A 7528-nucleotide genomic window follows, 5' to 3' on the forward strand; every position below is an offset into this window, starting at 1 on the left:
ATTTGGCCTCAGGGGAAGGTCTGTTTGAGGGAGTAGCATGAAAGGAATAGATCTGAAAGATGAGCGGCATTGGCAGCACAGGATGTGTCAGTTTGTTTATAACAGTCTTTGGGTCGTCACACAATGACGCTCATGGATTGAAGGAGAAAACAGACCTGAGACGTGAATCGCCCATGCGATAAATCAAATGGCCAAGCCAGGCTTCAACCAAGGTTCTTCACCTCACTGCCCTGTTACCTTCTGTTGCATCAACAGCTTTTGATGTTTGCAAAGAGTGGTTCTGATTGCTGGGGCATCTAGAAAATAATCGTGCTATCTCCACCTTGACTGGACGTGGCTAGAGCCTGGGGGGGGGGGGGCAGGGGGAGAAGGATTTCATTTGGGAGGAAAGGGAAAGCTGAGCTGAATGATTGTTGAAGTGAGATGATGGGCTGAGGTTGGAAATGCCCTGCTCTGTGCGCTGCACTTCAGCCCCTGGTGCTGTGGCATGTGAATCACGTGGCACTATGTCGACCACATCTAACTGCTCAGAGGATGCTCTCTACCAAAGACTCAGAGGCAATAGGATGTTGTGGAAAGAGCCCAAGGCTAGAAACCAAGGGATCTGGGTTTAGATGCAGCTGTGAAACCTGGGCAATTCACTTCATCTCTCTGAGGTTTTCTTTTTTTGGCCACCCTGCCCCATATGAAATTTCCCAGGCCAGCGAGTGAATCCTAGTCAGAGTTGCTACCTACACCATAGCTGTGGCAACACCAGATCCTTAACCCACTGTGCTGGGCCAGATTATCGAACCCCCCCGTCCCTGCCTCTGCAGCGACACAGGGTCGATCCCCTTGTGCCAGAGCAGGAATTCCTCTGAGCTTTCCTTTTTAAATGGTCATTAAAACACCAGCCCTGGCTACCCTCTAGGACTGTTTGGGGTGTAGAGATGCAACAACCTAGATGAAATCTCTTTAAAGAACTATATAACATTCTGTGAATGGCTGGAATTGTTAATATCTGTGCCTTTTTCCAGCTGTCAGAGTCAAGGGACTGCAGGGGAGACACAAACGTAGTATGCAGGAGGTTCTCGGGGACCAACCCCTCAACTTCTTTTCCAGCATCTTCCTCTCTGCTCCTTTGGGGGCAGATACTTCAAAGATTCTTTTGGGGGGAGGGGAGGGTGGAGAACAGGAATGAGAGCTGCAAACTCAGTGGGACAACACAGTGAGACAGAGTCAAAGAAACTTGATTTCAGTCCTGTATCAGGGAGTTCCCATCATGGCTCAGCAGTTAACAAACACGACTATTATCTAAGAGGATGCAAGTTTGCTCCCTGACCTTGCTCAGTGGGTTAAGGATCCAGCGTTGCTGTGAGCTGTGGCTCGGAACCTACAGGCTGGCAGCTACAGCTCCGATTGGACTCCTGGCCTCGGAACCTCCACGTGCCATGGGAGCAGACCTAAAAAAAAAAAAAAAAAAATCCTGTATCAGGAGTTCCCATCATGGCTCAGCAGAAACACATCTGACTAGTAACCATGAAGATTCAGGTTTGATTCCTGGCCTCACTCAGTGGGTTAAGGATCTGACATTGCTGTGAGCTGTGATGTAGGTCACAGACACAGCTCTGATATGGCATTGCTGTGGCTGTGGCGTAGGCCAGTGGCTACAGCTCCAATTCGACCTCTAGCCTGGGAACTTCCATATGTTGAGGGTGCAGCCCTGAAAAAAAAAAGTAAATCCTGTATCCGTCAGCTGTTGCTGCATAACAAACAACCCCTAAATCTCAGAGTCAAACAGCAACAGCATGTATTTCACAATTGTGCATTTGCAGGTCAGCCAGGACAGCTTTGTCACAGCCTTGTCGTTTCTCCTCTGCGAGCCTATTTTCTCATCTGTAAAAGAGAAGTAAAACTACTTCATAGGGTCAGAGTGGGGATGTTCAACCCCCCTTTTAACTAAACATACCCTGTGCTCAGGGATATTTTAGAAGCTAGATGATGTTTATCTTCTAAGCCAACTAGTAACCCAAGAAGTGGTCTGACCTGAAAGCTCTTATTCTAGCAGACAATGAAGGCTATTGGCCAAGCCAATCGGACTGGCCATCCCCCAAATTCAGACTAGGAGAGAGAGCCAGTAAGTCAGCAAAAGAGACAGAGGCACATATCCAGGAAGAAGAGATACCCTCAAACAGCAACTAGGCAGGCTTTGAGAGCTGGAGCTGCCAGCCCTTGGAATCATTTTGGCTATTAGTATCACCCTTTCTGCTTTAGTCGATATCCTTCTCATAACCCCCAAGCCATTTGTTTCTTAAGGAGTCCTGCGTAAGGCACTGCTCTCTGTACTTGGAAGCACTGCATGAACAAAGAGAAGGTGCCAATGAAGGTGCCAGCCCAGAGCTTATAGTCCTATAGTAGATGGTTATTGTTCACCAATTAGGCAGCTGCTTAAGAGCAGGGATGGGCTCTTATCCACTCTGATCTTTCAAAAGGCCTCTCACACTGAAGATATTCATCAAATGTTTATTGGATAAATGACAAAAATGAGTGAGTGTTGGAGTTCCTGTTGTGACTCAGAGGGTTAAGAATCTGACATAAGTTGGTAAGGATGCAGGTTTGATCCCTGGCCTCGTTTAGCGGGTTAAGGATCCAGCATTGCCCCAAGCTGTGGTGTAGGTCAAAGATGTGCCTCTGATCTGGTGTTGCTGTGGCTGTCGTGTAGGCCAGCAGCTGCAACTCTGAGTCAACCCTAGCTCAGGAATTTGCATATGCTGTAGGTGCAGCCGTAAAAATAAATAAAGTTTAAATAAATAAAACAAATGAGTGAATAATCTGAGCCCCTATTGGAAAAACATCCAGGAGTTCCTTTCGTGGCTCACTGCTAACAAACCCGACTAGTATCCATGAGGATTTGGGTTCGATCCCTGGCCTCTCTCAGTGGGCTAAGGATCCAGCATTGCTATGAGCTGTGATGTAGGTCACAGACGTGTCTTGGATCTGACGTTGCTGTGGCTGTGGCATAGGCTGGCAGCTACAGCTCCAATTCAACCCCTAGCCTGGGAACTTCCATATGCCATGGGTGCAGCCCTTAAAAACAAACAAACAAAGACAAAGAAAGAAAGAAAGAAAGAATGGGAGGGAGGGAGGGAGGAAGGAAGGAAGGAAGGAAAGGAAGGAAAGGAAGGAAAGAAAAACATCCAAAAAATTCATCCGTTTATCAACATAGCAAAGATTTACTGAACACTGACTTGTGCTAGCTCTTGGGCAAGGTGCTTGGGATATATCACGTGGGCAGGAAAACGTCCTGAGTCAACCCTAGCTCCTGTTCTCATAGAACTTGAGTCTGGTGTTGAAGGAGATGCTTGTCAAGAAAAAGGACCAATATATGCTGTCAGGTGAGGAAAGTGTTATGACAAGCAATAAAACAAAGCAAGGAGAAAGAGTGATTGAAAGAGGTGAGGGCTATCTGTAGAATTCTTTAAAATGCCATATGGATGCTGACATACCCTGTGGGTCTCGGTTTCCCATCCCTCGTCAAAGGGGGTGCTGTTGGATGGAATGGACAGGGAGGGTCCTTCTGCGGCCTGTGTTCCCAGTTCCTGTGGTTATGTAAGGCAGGGGCTGGACATTCCACAGCCTCTGGAAACTCCAAGCTGTCATTATCTGGAGCTGAAGAGAGATTTGCATGGAGCAAAGAAGACCCGGGAGGGTTGGTGCCATTCTGGGAGAGAGAAGGCCTGGGGCTCACTCTCTCGGATGTCCTGAAAATCGTGACATGATCCCCTGTTACTTACTGTGCATGAGAGCTGCTGGGGAGGAAGTTTCCCAACTCGAGAGACTCTTAGAGGGAGACCTCTGTGATCATAAAGACGAATAACATTGATATGCAAGGTGTATGTGAAGAACCATACTCTCAACATTCATGATGTAAGAACTATAATGACTCCCAAGATACAAATGAGGAAACTGTGACCCAGGGAGATAAAGTACCCTGCCCTAGGTCACACAGCCAGGATTACAGCTCCGATGTCTCTGACCCTGAAGCCTGGGCTCTTAATTTCTAAGTCTAACATAAGCAAGAAAGGGATGTCTGCCTCTAGGGGAGGGACAGATGGAGTACAAGACGTCTCGAGGGCAAGAAGGATGAGTGCTGGAAGGAGGGGGTGAGGGATCTGAGAAGGCTTCCTGGAGGAGGAGGCATTTGAGGTGAGCCATTAAAGACAGGGTCGATTGTGGCTTCTTGGGTTTGGTGTCTCAGTTCCGGGCAAAGATTTGGGGACTTCAGTTGGTTCTACAAACCTTGGACTACTGCCTTTTGTTATGTGGGAGCCAAAAAAAAAAAAAAAACAAAAAACCCAAAAAACACCCAAAACCCCAAAACCCTATTGTAACTTTTGAAAGCAGCTCAAGTTTTGGTCAAATTGCTTTTAACCCTCTGGGGGTCAGGACTTCTTTGTGGATCTGAAGAGAGAAGCTAAAGTTTGATGCCTTAGAAAACCTTATATAGAGACTCACACTCAAGAGAAGTACATACCATCCATGTAATCTTATCCCCAATCCAGGAAGCACAGGTTAAAAATCCCACAAGTTCACGAACATCTGCATTCAGACATGCTGCCTGCCTTCTGAGAGAGTCTCAGGATTTGGAGAAGCGGAAATTAATTCCTTCACTTCAGGAGGTTGGGATAGTTTTATAGAGAAGCCGCCACTGTCTCAACTTAGCCCTCTTCAATCTCTTTGCTAGTCTAATGATTACTGAAAAAACTATGTACTTCCTGGCATATTTTTTAGTTAATGGTTAACCTTTTTCATTAAAAGTTTACACAGTTTTTGGAATTCCCCTCATGGCTCAGCAGAAATGAATCTGACTAGGATCCATGAAGATGCAGGTTCGATCCCTCGCCTCACGCAGTGGGTTAAGGATCCGGAGTTGCCATGAGCAGTGGTGTGGGTCATAGACGCTGGTCGGATCTGACGTTGTTGTGGCTGTGGTGTAGGCCAGCAGCTACAGTTCCTATTCGACCCTTAGCCTGGGAACCTCTATATGTTGAGGGGAAGGCCCTAAAAAGATTTTTTTTTTTAAGTGTACATAGTTACAAAGATTATAATTTCTGACAGGTTGTAAATTCATACACTTAAAAATAAATGGTTATATCATTCTTTTAACTGTATCCAGTTAGGTACCCTAGCAATTTGACACCTACAACCATTTAAAATATACAGGAACTGGAGTTCCTGCTGTGGTGCAATGGGATTGGTGACGTCTTGGGAGTGCTGGGACATGGGTTCAATCCTTGGACTGGCACCGTGGAATCCACAGGATCCAGTGTTGTCACCACTGTGGCTTAGGTCACGACTAAGGCTCCGATCTGATCCCTGGCTGTGGAGTTCCATACGTCACAGAGTGGCCAAAAATGAAAAGCAAAAGCAAAATATATATATATATATATATATAAAAATATACATGAACAGGCTTCTCTAAAAGGCAGAAATTTAACATCATTACTTTTTCTACTTAAACTCAAATTTTTACTTCCCTTTTAAACACAGGTTTAAAGCATACAATTCAACATATGCATACACCTCATGAAACCATCTGACAAACTTAGAACAGTAACTATTAAACAGAAAAAGTAAAAAGTAAAGTTTTTCCTCCTCAGTTAGTCACATATCCCTGGATGAATACTGCTTGTGCTAGAGTGAGATAGGTTTTTAGCAATAATTTTATTCCCATTTTTCTTTCTTTTTTAAAATAGCTGTCAAACAGCAGTGTGCCAAAGCCAGCATGTACTGGTTCAATTTTTAAGAATTTTGTGGGTAGTTGTTAAACATAGCGATCGCTAGGGAGTTTCCTGGTGGCTCAGGGTGTTGGGGATCTGGCACTGTCGCCATGGTGGCTCTGGTTACTGCTGTGGCGAGGGTTTGGTCCCTGGCCTGGGAACTTTCTCATGCCGTGGGCGCAGCCAAAAATATGAAAAGTAATAATTACTAAAAATGAAACGATATAAACTTACAATTAAATAAACTATTAAAAACAAAGAAATAAGTACTCAAATCTTGTCGCTTACTCATTATTTCCCTACATTTTACTGTTATCTATGCTCTTGATATTATGTGCAACAATTTTATCTGTGTGGTGGAAATACTGCTCATCTCTAACCAACTCCATGTTCAGTGATATCACATCCGTAGCTTGAAATCAGCCATGGGGGAGTATTGACACCACAGAAATTGGCAAATGGTACGGATTAGCACTTCCCACCTCCCCCAAACTGTTGTTACACATTTATCAGCACTAGGCTGTGGGAAACCTTCACTTAAGGAAGTTGGTGGGAACGAAAAGAGTGTTGTTATAACAATGTGATGACAGATAACTGAAAGTGCATAGTGACCTAGCATCAAAAATTATTATTATTACTATTATTATTATTATTTTTTGTCTTTTTGCCATTTCTCGGCCCGCTCCCTTGGCATATGGAGTTTCCCAGGCTAGGGGTCTAATCGGAGCTGTAGCCACTGGCCTATGCCAGAGCCACAGCAACACCAGATCTGAGCCGCATCTGCAACCTACACCACAGCTCATGGCAACGCCAGATCGTTAACCCACTGAGCAAGGGCAGGGACCGAACCTGAAACCTCATGGTTCCTAGTCGGATTTGTTAATCACTGTGCCATGATGAGAACTCCCAAAAATTATTTTTAATGATTTATCCACTGACAACTAGACTATATCCTGTCCTTCAATTCTAGAGAAATCAAGGATTGCAAAAACCATCTGACTTGCAGAAGGATTTCTTATTCTGATCTGCAATCCATTCATTTTCTCAGTTTGTTTCCCGCCCCTAAGGAAGAGAATTGAGAAGAGCTGAAAATAATTGCTCATCTTTCCATCTGTAGGAGAAAACATGACCCATGTTTGAAGCTGGCTTTACTGTCAAGGGTTTTCTCTGCCTCAAAAGATTTTCATTCTTTGATAATAATTAAGGGATGAAAGAGGGGAAGTCACTCCCAACTCTTCACAAAGTATATGAATTCATAATGTGTCAACAGAGGCCAAATATCCTGGTTCTGAAGCTATGCTTCAGTCTTAGAAAGATGTATAGATATAGACAGATAGCTTTACATCTTTGTGCCATATATAACCATATATATACATACGAAAAAATCAGGAAGAGACAAGTCTAGGCACTTTTGACACTGCGTTTATCACAGGGTACTCCCCCAATAATTCCAAAAGCACTTGGAGACTCAGAGGATTTTATCAACACCCCCCATCCCCCAGCCCCCTCCACCCACGCACTGTAAGGAGAATATGCAGGGTTGAGGCGGATAGGACCTGCACTAAACTGTCTTTTACAAAGGGTGGAAGCAGATCTGAGAATTAAGATAAACTTGTCCTCAAAGAGAGCAAACTTTTTAGGAAGTTCAAAATCTGGACAACAAATCCCTTAAACCAGAGGTCAGCCACCCTAAGACCAAAAAATCTGCCCGGAGCTTGTTTATGTTCAGCCCATTAAGAACAGTTTTATGTTTTACATTTTTAAATCCT

The sequence above is a fragment of the Phacochoerus africanus genome, chromosome 3, assembly GCF_016906955.1.
Source record: "Phacochoerus africanus isolate WHEZ1 chromosome 3, ROS_Pafr_v1, whole genome shotgun sequence".
Classification (NCBI taxonomy): Eukaryota; Metazoa; Chordata; class Mammalia; order Artiodactyla; family Suidae; genus Phacochoerus; species Phacochoerus africanus.